A 19,678-nucleotide genomic window follows, 5' to 3' on the forward strand; every position below is an offset into this window, starting at 1 on the left:
ACTAATAAATGTCTTACTAACACCCTATAAATTCATTTATAATGCTTGTTAATGTGTTAACAGAGCTTGTTAAGGAATCTTAATATAAAGTGTTACCGCACTTTGTGTTATATTTGCATATTAAAAGTGCTTTATAAATAAAGTTTGATTTGATTTGATCTGCAAAAACTTGATTGAAATTATAGAAATGTCAAAAAACCACAAATTTACAATTACACTGTTCCCATGAAATCCTAATAATGCAAATAAACACAAACCAACCCAGGCGATAAGCCATTCAAAAACATGGCAACGGATGTGAACAATACTTTGATTGACAGCAGATGCATTCACATTCCTGCCACGGCAATAGCGCTCATCATCATCTATCAAAGGAGACGTCGGGGTCTTATTCAGGCCATGGAGCAACGATGGATGAAGGATTTTGGGTAATCGTGGTTGGGGATTTTACAGAGGAGCTGTGGATCTAACATTTCCACATGACAGTCAAATTTTGATGAGCTGTGTGATTCTGTGGGACCTCCTGTGGCGCCCGATGTGCAGTGCCCAAGGCAGCCGGTTCCTACCAAGTAGTACACTGCCATCCAGTTGTTGGTCATGTGACTCATTTAATTCAGAAAAATGGTTTCCATTGTAGTTTTTACAATTTCGATACGCCTCAAAAACTCCCCCCTCCAAGTGCAAAAACCTTGTTGCAATAAATGCAAGTTTTCTCCAACTTTATTAATGCAAATCCAATTTGCGTACTTTTATAGTCAATAGAAATACTTCTAGTGTCTTAGTTGCATCTCTGGTCTGTCCCCCTCCCTGCTTGGCTCCCAGAGCAGTGGTTTATCCTGCCTCCCCTGTACAGAGTAGTTCATCCTGATATCTTCACCTCTACCCAGTCAGGCTTCATGTCCACTCCTTCCTCACTCATTTTTTGTCGTCCATGACAAAAATGGACGTCTGCATTATCTTTGTTGTTAATGTGGGTTATCCCGTGGGCATGTCACCTTAAATGTAAAACAAAATTTGATAAGATTTGTTTTGAAAGTACAATAGAAGTTTCTATTTTGAAACCTGGACCCGTTCCCTGTTTTTTTTGCCGCAACATTGATGTGTCAACGGACTGGAAATGAAACTCCTTGCGGTGCAGAGAGACGGATGTGAAACGCAGACGTGATGCAGGCGAAGTAAACATTCTGATTGTTTAACGACTGGTCTACTTTCTTTTTTTTCTGTCAACGGAACAAGACACCACAGATTAAACCAGTGGATCAGCCTTTAGCTGCTATTGCATTGATTTGTGAGAAAACCTTTGCATCACAAAGATATGAAAGTGCAAGCTGGTGAAATGATGACTCTCCCTTTGCGTCAACTTGCACACAAACAATAAAGATACAGACATTTATTTAGCTGTTATTAAAACTTAATGACCCCTGTCTCACTAACAGATAATAAGTGTTAAATGTCAGAGAAGGCGACATTTTTTGTTATGAAAGGAGATCTTTCGACGTTGCAACTCACTGCTGGGAAGAATTTCAGTCTGCAAGCGGCATTCTAAACATTATTGTTGCACACTGTAATACAGCCATCTGTGCTGCTGTTTATGAGCAGCTCTTGGAAAAAAAAAGAAAAAGAAAAGAAGAAAACACGGGGCTGTAACTGTGATTTCCCTCAGGCTTTTGCAGATCCTGTTAAACATTTCCTCCCAAGTCACGTCACCTCATCCCCACACATGCAGAAAACACACAGTTCACCGGCTAAAACTACTCATAATACCCTCGCTGACACTCAATCTGAAAATGATTTGGATAATTGACGCACTCTTAGTTACAAAAAAAGAAGGGTATATGTTGCAACTTCTGTGTACAAACAAAAACATGCTGGTGTGTTTAAATTTACTCCCACCTCTCCTGAGATTAACCAGTACACCGCGCCTCCTTCAAAGTGAAAAACTATCCGCCAGTGATTTGATGTGAAACAGGAGGATTGTCAGAATCCTTCATGATTCCACACTGTGAGCAGTGTACAAAAGAAAATCATTCAATCATTCATTTTTAAGAGTACAAAAAGGTAGTTGGAGCTTTTATTTAATGGGTGAAATAATGGAAACACCAGGGGCAGGGTGCCAGTCAATCACAGGCTGGAAACGGCTAAATATAATTTGGCATCATTTTTTTCTGCAAAGGGGAGCAGTAGTAATGCATCATTCATCTTTATATTTGGAGTGTAGCAGTACAGATGGCATGAATTTTAGACTTCCGGGCCTGAATTGAATTTTGAGCAAATCACATAAAAATGGCAACAAAAGAAGAGCAATGTGTCCTCCCCAAAGAAATGGACTGTTTATTTACTGCAGCAATGGCGGAGCCAAAAAGAAACAACTGTCATAATGACAGAGACCTGACTGATGCTGACTTATTCAGAGGAGAATCGTTTTCTGCAAAGAAAAATGAAATTTTCTTTTCGATTTCCTACCAATCGACTGGGAAAAACCTGTTTAGAATAATTCTAATAGTCTATTATTCCTATTTATTCAGCAGCGCAAATGTATTTTTGTAATAAAAAAAGAAATTAAGTTGACTGTTGCTGTCCTTTGCGCCAGGTAATGAGCAATGTTGAGTTCAGACAGTAAGTTGGCCTTTATATAATGATTCGCATCTCCGACTCCCGGCACCTTTGGTGACACAAACCTCTTATTATTGGAATTGACCCCCCCAGTCTGTGCTGCTTCCAGCTCATTATGGACCTCCTTGCTAATGTCACTTTTTGAGTTTTTTCCTCTTACTTCCTGCTTCTCTGCCTCAGTAACCCCCCACCTCCACCCCTACACAACAGGTAAGCCTTCGCGTAAAGCTATTCATCACAGTAAATGGCCCAATATTCTATTCTGCTGCAGGAAAGTGCTTTCCTGCTGGAGACTGATAAGAGAACAAGTGCAGAATGATGGGGTTGATGGTCGCATGCAGGAATTTTTTCCGCTGAGCAAATGGACATGAGTGGGCAGTAACTCACTGGCTTTCATAAAAAGTTGATCCTAAAAGGTTTAACCATTTTTTTGTGTTTCAGTTACTTGCAGTCTAGAACACGTACAGAATAAAAACAAAAGGCAAAAGCAAAGTTAGACTTATTGTACAACTGTTGCAATTGATGTATTTTAAAATGTGGGCTGAAAATTAAAGATGTCATTATTAGCAAAAAGAAAATGGATCTACACACATTTTCTCATGTTAAATTGTCATAAAAGCTCACTCCGATCATTTTAATAGCAATGTCTATTTATTGAGATTATGCCATCTTAAGGCAAAATGAAAAAAGCGTCGTTTTAGGTTTCTGCAGAGCAGCAGAGACCATGCAGTCTTTAAGCTAACCTGTGGTGTTGTGTAAGTCTGTAGTATGTAACTACTGAAAGTGCCTTTGCCTCTGAGTTGTGGGCGGGGCAGCAACTGGGAGCTTGTACCCCGCCCAGTGTATTTTCTACGTCAGAAATACACCCCTTTTGCAAACAGCATTTTTTTGCATCTTATTTGAATTAAGAAGTACTCAGAAATGCATTTTTGAGTTTAATATATGACCTGCAATATCAGAAAAATGTCAAAAGGACATGTTAAAGACAACAAAAACATAATTTTCATCAGAGTGGGTCTCTAAAGACAGTAAAAATATATTAACTTTAGCCACTTCTTTTATTTATAAAAAAGTTATTTTTGTGTTTTTAACAATTTTGTACAAAGTAGAAAACTAAAGAATTTCAACAGCTGTTTCCCAGTGCTCGCACAAAGCAAATAATCATGAAGAAAAAATAAACAATGTTTTAAAATTGTGTCCAGTTAGTTTTAATAGATAATCTTTATTTTTTTTTAATCTTTTTCGGAAATTTACAACATTTTCTGGATCTTTGTTCATAACAGCCTCTAAAACGCGACATGTTAGCAGGGTGCTCCTCTTGTGTTGCCATGTCGACCTCCTTCTTTAGTGCTGATGTGCCAGTCCTTTCTAAAGCCTTTGGTGAAATATATTTTAGCAGCACTAAAAGGCTTAATGATGACAAAGCTTAAGTGAAGCTGCTTGAAAATATCGCGTTTACCTGTGTGATGCTCTGGAAATCTGTGCAATATATTGATTATCTGACAACTTTATTAGTCATTTGTATGGTGTCAGTATCTATAAAGTTTTTGTGTTGCTCTTTTACAATTATGATGAGGTGATCATCAGACCAAGTTTGCTTTCAGAGGCATAACATTGTGATCGTCAAGTGCCCTCATTTTGAATTTGATATGACAAAAGCCTAGACAGAATTTTGTTTTCAATGATAATATTTAGGAACCCACTCCAATAAGAATTGTGTTTCTGGTGTTTTTAAATTGATCTTGTGGCCTTTTTTTTCTCGTGAGGACATTTCTAAAATAATTTAGGATTAAAACTGTGTTTCTGAGTATTTCTTTATTCAAATCGTGTTCAATCAGGAGCAAAGAAAACCTGTTTGAAAAAGCTTTCAGTTGGAGACGCGGCCCATAGTCTCCCTGCTCCGTTTCATAGTGATACATCCACTTGCAGACAAATAGATACATCAACATCTTCTTTTCCGCGTCTACGCTGGAATCTGACTCAAAACTGTACGACTGCATAGTTTTGACATTGCTCGCCGTTTCTGTTGCACCGCTAATGGTAGTCTGGTGAGGGGCTGTAAGTAAGCGGGAAAGAATCGAAAACAAAGAGACAAAGGGATATGAGCAGAAGCAACAGTCCCACCCACAACTCAGAGGTGAATTTCTGATGAACGTCTGCTGCTCTGCAGAGAATATGTCGTAAAAAACGTCTTGATTTTGGCTAAAAATGGCATAAGTAGAAGAACGATTTTACCGTAGATAAAAATATAGCTGTACTGGGACTTTAAGCCTTGTATGAGCAAAGAGCTGTACATCACATCAGCTGCTTTAAATAAACAGAGCACACATGTAAATGACTACTGACTAACGCTTGTTGGTTGTTCAATCCCCCATCTATCTCTGTTGATCCACATGCAGCCCCTTTGCATTGCGTCTGCTTCATGCATGAGGCATCTGGCTGTCAGGTGAATCTCGGTTGACTTGGTGCCAAAAGCTACATCTGTAGAGCCTAATGCTGCAGTACAGCAGCTCTGCTGCAGTGACAGACAGAAAACAATACTACCAAATATGATAATGTGAAATGACCCTAAGGTTTTGGCTTCATGAATTTCCCAAATATAGGCGTGCTTGGTAAGAGTGAACAACACAACGTGCATGCTTTGAATGATATATCCGTGTGCAGCTTGGGGTCCTCCTGTTATATTATTCCTCAATGCTGTCGACATTTTACAGTTTTTATATCTGCTGTAATGTCAGAGTTTTTTTTGGTCACATTTCTGTGATAAAATTTTGTTATCTTCATTTTGTCTCTTTTTTTTAACTCCACTGCCACTTCCAGTCACTGTTTCTTCTGCAACTGCATCATTTTTTTGGGAACATTTTGTTTGTTCTTTTCTCACTGAATTATCGGGACTTTGAAGCAAACTCAGTTTTGTTCATTTTATTGGCTATTTTGGCAAATTTAGACATTATATCATTCAATAAACTTGAATAAAACCCGGATAAACCTATTACAACTGTCTTATTACACAATTTATTGGTATTTAATAGAATAAATGTGTTTCACTTTTGCTTGTGTTGCACTGCACAGCCATAAAATAATTTCTTTGGCGAGCTGGTGCCCAATGCATTAAATCAATTTCAACTTTAATTCGATTAAATGTTTTTTTGTTTTTGTTGCAAATTTATGTAGGGTTGGCATCGTTCCTCAGACTTATCATTACTAAATCTTTCAGTTGTAACTTTCCGATGACAACGATAACATTTCAATATATATTATGTATATGTATATATTTTTTGGTCTGCATTACATTAAATAAGCTGCCCCCCACATGTAAAGCAAAAAGATCACCCTATAGCTATATTTTTCAGGCAGAGACACTGAGAGGGAAATGTAATACCACCATTTCCTGGGTCAATGGGTCCTTTTTAGCTTTAAGAGGCTTAAAAAATAAAAAAAAAATAGAGTTTCTTTCTAGAAACGGCTCCTTTTTTCTGAAAGAACAAAGAAAATTCAACAATGTTTTTGCTCAATCAGTATGGCAATTACACGTTATTACACAGCTAACTTCCTTTTGCTGCTGGTCTTGGTTGTCTTGCTATAAAAACACTTTTATTATAAAAAAATAATTATTATTATTTTTCTGGCACAATGATAAAAAATTAAAAAATCCCACAGTTGCCTTTTTAAAAGTCGTCTTTATCATCTTTTCTAATTTCCTCCATATAAACTGAATGAATTGAAACAATAATTACCATCAGGTAATGTTTTTGTGGTATAGTTGAAATGTTTGTTTAATATGGCTGCTGTATCATTAATGGTTCTGAAAATCTTTTAAATCCAGATTTCTTCATGCCTCTGCCTGTATCTACTACTCTTTATTGCTTTTACTTGAAAACGGTGCACAAATCTGCTGTGAAATGCGTATAACAGACATCCTCTTGTATATTTAGGTCGTTGAGCTTTGTAGCGGAAACGTTGTATTTTGATTAATTATGATGGTGTTTTTTTTTTCTCGGCTGCATGTTCAGACCGTAAATGTTTGTGCTACGAAACATGAAAAACTTTCAAAAGCATTAGTGGCATGTTTAGATTTACTAGAATGGTCACAGTTGCCAGGCCACCACTGCCTTAAGAGTGTTTCCAGTGAATAACTGTACGTCTGAGTGAATGACTACTAGTTCTTTTTGTATCTCTGTAAAGTGGTCATAAGTCACAACTGACTCAGAAAAAAGACCTTCAGAAATAGATTTCAGTATTCGGTTTTTCATCCAAAGAGGGAAGTTGGAGTACAGTGAATGTATTTGTTTGTCATAAAATTAAAGTCAATAACAGTCTGCTGTTAATCAGTTATGTACAAATACTTAAGGTGGATATATTAGAAATGTGATAATATATTTAGGTGTTTTATGCTGCTGAGGGAATGGAAAGAGCTGTTCAAATTATTTTTTATATACATGATCCCGTAGTGGATGGAATTTTTCTTGAAGGGCCTATTTCATGCAAAATCAACTTTTTGAGTTTTTAAGTGTGTGATAATGTTAATTCCTCATAAAAACAACCCCATAGGGGTATTTTGATCCATTCACGCATCTCTGAGTATATCTCTTAAAACCTGCGCTGTGAGCCCCAGCCCCTCCCAATCTGCGAAAACGAGTGGGCTCTCACAATGTGACGTCGCAAAGTGAGGAACCGCCCCTTCCAGGAAGAGTCTGCCCTGCCAGTACCACCCTCAGGTTAACACGAATACACAATATGCACATCCATCTTTCCAAAAGTTCGGATGTTGTTTGTTTTCGTGGATGAAACGCAGAGATGCTGCCAAGGCCGGTTCTAGGTTGACGTCGTGAAATGGGCGGCAGCCACAAAGAGAGATCCAGTCATCTCACTTCTGGGTAGGAAAATTAACAGCGAAAACAACAAATATTTCATTAAAAATAGTTTAGTATGACAAGGGTAATTTATCGTCATATATTGATATAGTTACTCTGAAAGGCCAAGTGAAAAGCATGATATAGGCCCTTTATTGTTTGCTACAAAAATGAAGCAAAAATGTTTTAAGTTTGGTTTTAAAGCTTAGACGGACATTTGCTGTTAAATGTTTTCTCAAACAATTATACAGTTTTGGATTAGTTCATGCTAGGAACATTTATTTAATACTGATTTAGAATATTCAGGAAGAAAATTGACACTTTAAGTACACATAATAAAACACAGTTGGTTAAAAGAAGAAACATTTCACAAATGTCTTACAAATTCTAGAGTAAATTACCTTTAAATGATTTGGTGTTCAACCACAAAATAAAAAAGAAGATGATGGAAGAAAGGAAAATCACACTTTTTTTTTTCCCTAAAGATTTTACGCGATAAATTTAATTAGTTTGCATTTGGTAATAATTAAAAGATTTTTCTTTTTTTTGCTGCTGTTCTTTTTTTTAATCTAAACTTGTTATTTTGAAGCCTAGATTAAATTTTCGGTTTTGTGTTTAGTAAGCAGCATGCAGCTCTTGCTGTGCCTCAGTAAACACCACCAGAATTTTATATTTGATGTCAAATGTTATTAATAATTTATTCATATTTTTGTGAACAGTCTGCAAGGTTCTAGAAAATCTTCCTATAGTTTCCTTCAATCTCCTAGACCCTGGTTAAGAGGTTAATTGTGTTAACCTTATTGATGGACAAAAACATCATGATTTTACGATCACTTGGCGAGCATGATGAATGCGCTTTCTACCTGAATGAAGACTGTCTTGTTGATATTTCTGTATTCTTAGTGTTTAAAAACCATCTGCTTAGATGTCATTGAACTGTGAATACAATGTCTTTCTTGTTTTCATGTCTGTTTTCTCTCAGATGAAGTGTTTCTGTACAGCTAAATGCATTGCAACATGATTGTAAATGGCCTCGGACGGTCTTGTGCAAATTACTTAACTGTAATAAAATACTCACACAATCACATTGAAGGTCTTTCTTTAAATTTAAACAAAGAATTATAAATAAGGAGTCACTTTAATCTATATTTTATAAATATGAAGAATGAACAGCTTTAAAAGGATTTCTATAAAGACAATAATTTCATTTCCTCCGAGCGATTTACCGGCAAAGCTTTATAGAGTATTTTGACACTTAAGTAGGAAAGGTGCACAGGCATGACTCAGCATTTCGCCTACTTTGTTGTTTGGTTTGAAAGTTCTCTTAATGGGTTAGAAAAAAGCAAAAGACAGAAAGTTGAGGGTTGCTTGGTTACTAGCTTCAAGATACAACCCTATATAAAGATAACTCAGTAGCCCTGATGGATTATAAGTGCATATAGGCTGTCAGGTGAATGTTCTGTGACCTATTCCAGCCAAACACTTACCATACTGTTAACATTTAAACAATCATTCCTTCACTTCTTTTATAGTCAGGAATTGTGTGGTGAAGAACACCTGCAGCTACCGTTCTATCCTTAAGTGAAGCTTTGGCACAATTTTAATGAGGAAGATCAGCCTCACTTCCATGTAAGCTGGGCCACTCATTCTACATGCCACCCATCCATCGATTAATGCTTTCAAATTCATGGATGCTTATCTCTCCACATTTCAGACGGTTTTGTCCGCCCTCCTCCATCCCACTCTCCAACTGGACCGTCTAGGCAGGCTGTTCCATCTATGGTCCGAGCTTGTCCAGGATAAAGATGTCCTCTGTCCAGAGCCTAACCGCCATGACTTTGGACTATTTAATTCACACTTTTGCATCACAAATAAATCTTTATTATTTACATTCCTAAATTCTCTCCATCTTGAAATTTAAGTGCCAATACCTTGATCAATAAAATATCAAGTAAAAGCGGGAGGTTTAAACAAAAAGTGTTTTTCTTTCCAAATTGGACACAAACCAGGACATGCTAAAGGTTTCAGTCAAAGGGAACTGGAGGCAGATTGAAAAGTCAGCATTTTTCCATTGGGTTACATGTTGAATAGTCAGATTTTACACCCAGCCATGTGTACAGTTGGATTTCAAAAAAACACTTGCTATAGTTTGCTGACAGCTGATTGAAGAAAACATTAAACGAATTCAAATACATCTAAAAAAAAAAAAAACAATAATTTTGACATGATTATAGCTCAAATTTGTTTCCGTTTGATTTTTTTTGGGCTATCTGTAAGTGGTTGGAACCAACCATGAAATGTGCCAACAGAGCGTTAATCTTTAATAGTTTGTTCTTAAGTGGCATTTAAATAATACTGTGTCAAACTCGGTATTATAGAATTGGACTGAGTAACTGATTGGCAAGCGTGGTTGCAATAGAAACGTTGAATTAGACTGAGTCAGACCAAAATCACTGCTTACTGACATCATCTGGCTCCCACATGGTGATGTCCCGATCATGAAAAAATGGCGACTGAACTCACTTCATTTGGTTGAAGCCGGAAGTAAGCCATTTTTTGTAGGTGACGTCAGAGTCAATCGGTCCGGTTCTCATTAACAGTCAATGATCAAACCGAGGTCAACATGCTGGGATTAAATAATTTTTCCTCCAGTGGACATGAATCTTTGTGGTGAATCAGGTGTTAGTGAGTTGAAAGAAAAATAAAGATGTTCGGGGAATAGTAGGCTACTTCTGTGCAAAAATCCAAGTCAACATAACCGGCTCAGCTCAAAAACAGAAATGTTGTTTTTAATAAAAGAATGAAACAACAATTTTAGTTTAAAATTAAAATACTTTTGAGATTTTTGGGTGCAAATTAATCAATAGTGTGCAAGGAAAAATCAACAATCTCAAAAAACTCAGTCTTTACCAACAGGAAATAAACAATATATGAAGAACGTTAAGAGGCGCAAATCATGTAAATGTTCATCTATTATCTCTAACGTCTGCAAGACATGATAGGAAATTTCTTTGCCATCTGCTAATCATCTTATAATTGGAGCATATCTGGGTTCTTGATTAGGCAATTGCTGTAAGATGGATTTTATTTATATTTCTGGGGTGTATACCACGAATGACATGCAGGATAGACAAATTGTCCTTATTGCTGTATCTTTGACAGTGCATTTCTTTTTTGGTTTGTCTTTTTCTACGATAGTTTTAGGCTCAAGTGTCAGGTTTGGACGGCTTCCATTTAATTTTTACACTGCCTTGCCAAAGAACACAATAGTCGTGACTGGATTTACTTAGGTAAATAAGTGAATGGGTGCACGTTAGTAAAATAGTTGTCAATATATTTCACCCAACATCAATTGGGCTCAGCAGACTGCCTGCATGTAATGCATAAGAACCTTGTTAAACCGATTGATTCCTGTCCTCCCTGATGACGCAGGCTTATTCCTAAAAATGACAGAATTGATTGGGATAAAAATACGAAGGAACGGTTTAGGGAGCAGGAGATGTGACAGAGTCAGATCTCAACCTCAGTGAAAAACTGAAAAGGTCACAGTAGCAATCTGACTCGCCCATCACTGATATGATTTAGATAAACCTATGGGAACAAAATCATATACACTTGCATACACAAACAGACCAGCAGGTCTCCAGACTTTCTACTGTTGTTCCTTTTCATTCATTTTTTGCCCAGCCATCTGAACCAAAAAAAGGATAAAAAAGATACCAAAATGGAAAATGTATCAAACAATCAATTTTAAATCTTCTGAAGATTTGGAAGTTCAAGGACTGGGCTGGAGATGAGTGAATAGGCAGTCTGGAAAACTGCTGCTTGAGACAAATCTGACCTGTGGAATGGAGAAAGCGGACATGAGTGGCATGAAAGGCTTTTGCATATTCATACACTGTAATGTCATTCTAATAAGATGATAAAAGCTGGTTTTTAGAATCAATTTGACTTGTGTCCTCCTTAATCTGATAGCTAATGAACAGGTCTTGGATTTTTAAGTAAGCTTTTTAGTATTTTTCATGTTTCATTATATTAGTCACTGCAATCATAACACATCTGATAATAGAGCAAAAATGGTACTTGTACTGTATAAAATATTTTAAACTTATTAGATTGACACTGGTCACAAAAAGAGCCAAACACCTATAGTGGATAAAGAATAACTGAAAATGAATCATGGAAACCAGGCATTGATTTTGAACGGTTATTCAACTAAATAATAATAAAAGAAATTAAACTTTCTTGAACAAACCTATATTTTGTAGCACCATCGGATCATTGCAGGTTTTCCTGTAATAAACAGAGGCGTAACAATGCATTGATATATGAGAGTGTCCCCCCGTGTTTTCCTCATCAGGATGAAGCAGGCCCGGTCTAAGTCATGGATTGGAATTGATAACAGTCCTCCTGCTTGGTAAATGTAAAGACACAGTCCTGTGAGCCATTCTCTTACCTCCCCCTGTCCACATCCCCGTCATGAACTCCGCCTAATCCACAAATAGATGATTATAGATTAAAGGGAAACGACACTGAAAATCTGTGTCTTTGTCACTGTACATCATTAATATAATACTGCTTTAAATAAATGAGACTGAAACACCACACCACGGACACTCTAATTTGAGTTTCACACATCAAAAGAATCATCAGGACATAATTGAAGGACTTCAATAACCCATCTAGATAGCTCTGTGATTATTCTGTAAAGACAGTTTAGGGACTAAATGTAGATTTAAAAATCCTCATATCAGCTCAGAGTCGAGCTGCCCTCACAGTGACTTCCTCCTGTAATCAGCACTGACAGGAACAGCTGTCACAATATCAGAAAAAAATGAAATAACAATGAAAAAAGTCATTTACTTGTTCATTTTGTGCTTCCCTAAATTACTGAACTTTTACTTTTGGCACGAGTCATTTCCTATAAGATCCAGATAATGGAAAAGCGGTACAAACAGAAAGTCTTTCCTGAAGCTACTAATACTCCCACACTTCATTCTTTGATAGATCTAATGGAATTAATGTTTCATGTTTGCAAAATTGTTTTCTTTTTTGCTCAAATTTTAACCAGCTTTTTATTTTTATTTTTTTTATTTTAAAGAGCTGCAGAGGAGATAATAATAATAAACTCAGTCATAAAGAATAGGCTTTAATTGGATTTATCTAAGAGTTAGTAACCTTACAACTAGGGCTGGGCGATAAAATATATATATCGCGATATAACTTTTTCACGATAGAAGAATGAGTGTATCTTGACAGACTTTTATTTTGAAGGGTCTGGAATTAACACTTGTCAGTTGCAAGCGTTTTCTCGTTATTTTGTAAAAGTTAGAGGGTTAAGTCGCTACATGGCGAATAACCGTTTGCTTAAACATAGTCATGTTAATTTTTCTCTGCTTCCGGTGAATTTCTTTTATCCTTTCCCCCTCTACCATCTGCACTAATCACTGTAACTTTAAGTTGTGCCGTTTCTGATTACAAAATTAAAGCTTTGCAATTTTATTTACTACCAAAAACTGAGTAAAAAAAGTTTCTTGTATGTAAAAACAGTTAATTGACATTTAAGAGTAAAAACATGTTTTTAGTTGTATGTTTGAGCTACAAATTTAGTAATAATACATTTCAATATTGTTGAACATAATAGTGACGAAACCCACATTTTTACTTTGCCAAAAAGTTTATTTGTCCAATTGAGTTTAACTTTAAATGTTATTTGGATATATAAATCTAACTACAGGTGTCTGCTTTTCAAACTCCATCGGTCATTATATATTTCCCCATAAAAGTACAAGTTTGACTTTTTCACCACAAAAAGTCAAACATTATATTTGACTCTTCTCTGACTTTTTTTTTTTTTTTTAACTTGTCCTGTCCAACAGCTGGGCAGACAGATGAGAGCTGAGGGCCTCTTGTGTTGGACAGATTTTACTTTAACAAGAGGGGTTATTAATCTTCAGACAAACCAAAGGTATGTCTGGATAAACCCCTTTTGTAATTGAGGCCAAACTTTATTAATTTCAATCATGTCTGAAAATCTTGGGTGTTGGACCGGACGGAAAAGGAAAGAGGGGAAGAAGAGAGAGGGACGATAGAAAGAGGGGGGGTAGGGGGTGATAATAGGAGGGGAAGGGGGATAAGACCATGAAGCAGCATAAAGCAACAAGTTTACTGGTTGTTAATCATTATGGTAAGGTTCAAATGCAGTACAATAAGGGCGGAGCCTGTCCACACACACACTCAAATGTTATAAACACACCTGCTAGCTGCAAAAAATGTCCACCTGTCGATATGTATACAAAACAGATAGTGTTCACACGCATACTTATGCCTTAAAACCAACTAGTGTGAAATATTACAGTCATTCAGTCATGCAAACTGTTAGTGCAAAGGTGAGCTAACACCTGTGCTCAGGTGAGTGTTTATGTTCTTCTAAAATGGATGGTGGAACGTGGAAAGAAGGAGGGAGAGTGCCCAGCCATCCCCACCCCAAGACCCCCACCGCAGCAGCAGCGGCAGCCGGAATCCCCCCAACGCCACACGGGAACAGGCAGGGAACAACCGCCGCCCGGGCGACCAAGCCCGCCACCCAGGCCAGGGCCAGCAGGACCGCCGCAAGGCCCCCAGAGCCAGAGAGCAGGGAGGCACGGAGGGAGAGAGAGCGCCGCCCCAGCCCAACCAGGAGAGCAGCCCCCCCGCCGCGCCGGGAGAACCCAACGCAGGGCCCCACCGGAGAAGGACGCCCACAGCCCCAGACGAGCACCCCACCACCACACAGGAGTTCCGGGCATCCCCCCGCCCCAACCCCAGGTACGAGCCAGGACCCCCCAAGGGAGACCCACTCCGCACTCCAGGCAGCCATCCGCCCGGCCCACGGTTGGTCCAGGGAGGAGCGAGGCAGGGGCCCGCCGCCCCCGCCCAAGAGGGGGGGCAACCCCGGGGAAAAAAGAGGGCCCACATGGGGTGTTGTAAATATGGCCCGACCAGGCTCGGCCACAGTTGGAAATTTGGCGGGGCCCAGCGCTCAGGAGCAAGGACCAGAACCCACCCCCCAGGGACACGAACACTCCCGGCTCAGATGTAATGTGAACCCCCCCGCCGCGCGGAGAGAGCACCGCCGGGCCCAGGAAGCCGGCACCCCGGGGACACGGCCGCCGTCGCAAAGGGGCCCGTACCCCCCACCAGGGAAGAGGCAGGGGACAGATGGTCCTAGGTCCCACCTTCCTTGCAAAATGTGTGTGCGTGTATGTGTGTTTGAGAGGGTGTGTGTGTGCATGTGTGTGTGTTTATGTTGGAATGTATATATTGAGGGGGGAGGGGTGTGTGTGCTAAGGGGGTTGCAGTTAAAATTGGCGGGTAGGGCACTGAGGGGACATCTCCTGATTACTCACAGTGACGTCCCCTCACCCTCCCCACCAAGGGACCCTAAATGTCTAAGGTGTGGTTAAAATTGGCGGGTAGGGTGCTAGGAGGACATCCGCTGCTTGCTGGCAGTGATGTCCAAGCACCCCCCCTACCAAGGGCCCTACATGTCTGACTTTTAAGGCAGCCCAGTGGGTCCAATTTAAATGATGCCTCAGACTAATCACTCCAGAAATATGGATGTAAATTTGCATATCTGGAGTTCACAGAGGTGTGAAATGTTGCTGTTCGGTATTAGACACTTCAAGAACGTCCGGTGAATACTAATGGGCAAAACTAAGCGCAAAGATCTTTCTGGAACCATTCAGTGAGTCCTCGCGAACGGAGAGGCTGAGGCAGAGCATGACATTTAAGAGCTATGCCTCAGCTGTCAGGACATTCCCTCATTTTCTCTTTCAGCGTTTTCAGGGTCACACAGGTCCAACAGAACCTCATCATCAGCTGTGAGGCAGGGTGGACATTTATTAGGTCACCAGTCAAGCACACTAAGACAAACAACAACACACAGACTCATCCTATCAGGCATTTCAGAGTATTCCTGTCATCTTAACATGCAGGATTTTGGATTGTGGGAGGAAGCTGAAGCAAAACCAACATATGAACATGAGCACGTACCCCCAACTTCAACCAAAATGTCTTTTCCGGTGGATGTTTTGTGCAGTTTTAGTCCAAAGTATTTAGGTGTTTGTAACTAACATGCATGCATCAATTTCTGCCAGATTGACCTGCTCTTCTGCTATTATAGATCTATGCTGCTCCTCATTGCTCCTACCTTTATTAACCCTTTGTGTCTCAGTGTTGCAAACAACTAATTTTTCTTTCATTTATCCTAAAGCAGATGCTCCAGAAATTTGTTTTTGTGTTTGTCTGACTCTTTCCTGACCGAAACCACCAGCAGAAGGTTTCTTCCTATTTGAATGTTTTCCTCAACGTCCTTGTTCAGCACAGGAAGTGTCATATTCAGCTCTTTGAAACATTAGAGCATTCCATTTTTGCTAAAATAAATTGATTTTATTGATATAATGTGGATAAGATTATAGATGAGATTATAACTAAAATAAGTGTATTTGTTTTTGTTGAATTTAGTTTAAAATGTAAATTTGCTTTTACATTGAGGACAATCAAGCTCAAAATTGCCTCAGTATTTCTTTATTCAAACTGTAAAAACATCATATATGTTATTTACAAAATATGCTAGGCTCCTTGCTCCACCCTACAATGCCATCACTTTAGCAAAGGGAATGCATTACGTTGATATTTTAGGCAAATAGTGCTTTTTGTTGCACAAGCACCAAATATGGCATAGACGTACCTTACGAACTGTCATAAAAGCACGTTAGCCACAAGAAAAATCCAAAAATGCCGGCCATTTGTAAAGATGGCGACCAACAACAACGTGCACAAAATGCAGTCTTTAAAGTTAAGGAGTACCTACGGAATACTATTATATGAATATTATGTATATTTTTTATTTATATTATAATCTCGTTTATTTCTTATGGCTGACATGCTTTTCTGAAAGAGAGGATCCAAATGAAATCTGTGCCAAATTTGGTGCTTGTGTCACAAAAAGAACAATTATTTGAATTTCCTGCTCTATGGTAAATGGCGTATACTTATATAGCGCTTTCTACCTTCTTACGAAGGCCCAAAGCGCTTTACAGTCACAGTCCCATTCACCCATGCACACACACATTCACACACACATTCACACACTGGTGGCGGCTCCGCTGCCGAACACTGGCGCCAACCTCCCACCAGAGGCAAGGTGGGGTTCAGTGTCTTGCCCAAAGACACTTCGACACATGGGCGTGCAAGGCGGGAATCAAACCTGCAATCTTATGATCTTGGGTCGACAGCCCTACCGCTGCACCATGGCCGCCCCTATGTACTCCTTCGTTTTCCTCGTCCAAAACATCTGGCTCAAAACTGTACAAATGGATGGCTCGGATATGGCTTGCCATTTTTGTTGCAGCGGTTGTGTTAAATTGGGGGTGTGAGGGGTGGTTCTGGGACAGCGTGTTAACAGAGAGCTCAGGGCGGCGGACTTGCTCACAACTCAGAGGCAAATTTCTGATGAACCAGTTTTTAAAGCTAGAAAATTGACTTTCTATTAATAAAGTTTTTTTTTAAAACAGGATATAATGTTGTTCCAGTACTGGTTTCCCAATGTCCCTCTGAGTGTGGGTTTGACACCGTCTGTGCAGTCGAGGTTAATGTTGTCCTGACCTTTTGACACAGCTCATTTCAACCAAATTCATCTCCATCTGTTAGACGATAAAGGAGAAATACATCAAAAGAATCAAATAGTGAATGCTCTGTGGCTCCCCCATGTCCTCAGTAAAATGGATGGAAAAATGAAAAAAAAAATATCACTAAGAGCCATGGAGTTGGACATAAGAGCACATTTTTAATGCAGAGTACGGTGATTCCTCAGACCTGATGGGGCTCAGAAGATACTATTACAGCGTGGCTAAAAGCACGCCATTGAAGTCAGAACTCCCTCATTTTATGAGCCCCCACTGTAGAATCCATTATGAAGCCATTCCAGTCCTTTTTGTGGAATACAGATGTACCGCAGGGATGTTAATTTGTAAAAATTGAGTGATAGCTGTGATGTGGACAACTTCTTGGCAAAATAAGAGTGTCTGCAATAGAGGAAAGTCTGGAAGGTTGTAAACTTCACGTTTTAAATTAATATTCTATTAATGAAGCAAAAACAAAAAAACTTCACCCAATGGTTTAATATAGAAATAGATTTCTATCAGACAGTCACATATACAACTGCCACCTGGCCATGGAGAAGCATCTGCAGAATCTTCAAGATTTCATGCCACTGCCCAATTTTTTCGAAAACCCTTGGCGTGGTCATAAATGTAGACGGTAGCAGTCAGGCAGCCGTCAGTCAGATGGGGACAATGCCATTACGGAATCAGGCGACAATGGGTGTCCACAGAGCGATGACAGCCAGAACGCCAGCCGGCAGCAGCTCTCAATGTGTACATTTCTTCGGATAGGGCCCGTCCACATCAAGTGCCCCGGTAGTGTTAAAAAGTGGGCCATTCTTCAGCATTGGTCATTCACAACTCAGATTCTTCTTTGCCCTTCTTGTGCACATTGCTCTTCTTGTATGAGTAGTGTAGCGAACAATGTTCTCTCTTCTCCGTATTCTTCTCAGCATCAACCGCAATTTGTCAATACTCACGACACAGAGTGGCTTGAGTGCTATCAACGCCATCATGAGTTTTGTGAAGCATCAATGCCGTCTTCCAATTTGGACGCATTGACGTTGACGTTCAGTAAACCCCCCACAGCCCATGTCAAGAGCCCTCATTGAGTGCCTGCGCCGCAACCATACGATTTTTCTGACAATCTGACGCTGGCAATGGGACAACAGCACTTGCAGCGGGTGGCAGGAGCGTGACAGTCTGAACTCAATCGATCAACTAACTTTTTTTGGGACCTTGGAGACCCAAGTCATTTAGCAATGACTTCCTGCATGACTTTGAAGCTCTTCTCTCAACGATTATTTTAGAATACAATCGTATTTTATTTGTTGCTGATTTTAACATTCATGTGTGTTGCAAGTCCAAGCTCAACAAAAGACTTTATGGACTTTATGGGTTCTTTTAACTTGAACCAGTTAGTGCATTCTTCAACTCATGTGAAAGGACACACATTGGACTTGATTTAAGATCTTGGTTTATATGCAGAGGTTCAAGAGGTTTGTGAATTCAGAATTTCTTATCTTATATTTGCCCCTTCTATTTGAGTTCAAGTTTTTGAAGTCTGCACCAGGGTCATGAGCCACTGCGGGCCCCCGCCGCCTGATCAATGCACAGACAGCGTAGCACTTTTTTAGCTGGTCTTAATGACTTTAAATTTCTTTTAGATATACACCAGCTTAGAAAAGTTGATCAGCTCCCTTACGATTTCAACGCTGTGTGTGGAGATCTTAGACGTCAAAAAGACCACGTATGGATGTTGAAGAAATAAACTTTTTTACATTGATCTAACTTGATTATTTGCTTCAGTTAAGATAAATCATTTTTTTGAGTTCTGTCAACCTAAATATAACACTTAGTTATCAGACAGTTATTTTACTTTCATTCAAATGAATTCAATTAAGTAGGTATAACTTTGGTGCTGCTGTTTGATTGGCATCACAAGGAATTGTGGGATACCATTCCCTGGAGAACCAAACTGCTTTGTAGTGAAACAACAAATAAAGAGAAAAGATCATAAACGTTATCTTGAGTTCTGAACTGTTGTGCAATGGCTGTTTTTAAAACTGCCAACAACAAAAAAAGCTGCTGTTGGCAGTAATTCTGAGTTTAGTTGCATGTGGCTCCTATGAAAAACCGTCCAGCCGACCTTTTGTGGTTAACTTTCATCGTCTCGGTAAGTGAGTTGTCTTCGCAGCTCAGCATGTTGTTGAGACTTTATAGAATTATGCCATGTTTTGTTATTCTTTCTTATAAATGTGTCAAATATACTTACGACATCAAAATGTGTAAAATCTGTAATGGTGGCATTGAGTTTATGAGAGACATAAAATGTAGACCTTTTCATGCATAAATCCTTTGTTCAGTCTGAGTAATGGCTGGTTCGAACCTGCGGCTCGCTGGTAAACAAAAACGTGACTTTGCTGCCTTTTGTGCTCACATTGTAAATTGCAATATACATGAAAATTATACATTTACCCTTGTGAAAAGAACGAGGCACAAAGGATTTTACAATTTCATTTCCTTGTCTGCTTGACAGATTTTGATACAGCCTTGACGTCAGCAAAG

Source organism: Oryzias latipes, chromosome 21, assembly GCF_053564925.1.
Source record: "Oryzias latipes strain Hd-rR chromosome 21, Olatipes_Hd-rR_3.1".
Lineage (NCBI taxonomy): Eukaryota > Metazoa > Chordata > Actinopteri > Beloniformes > Adrianichthyidae > Oryzias > Oryzias latipes.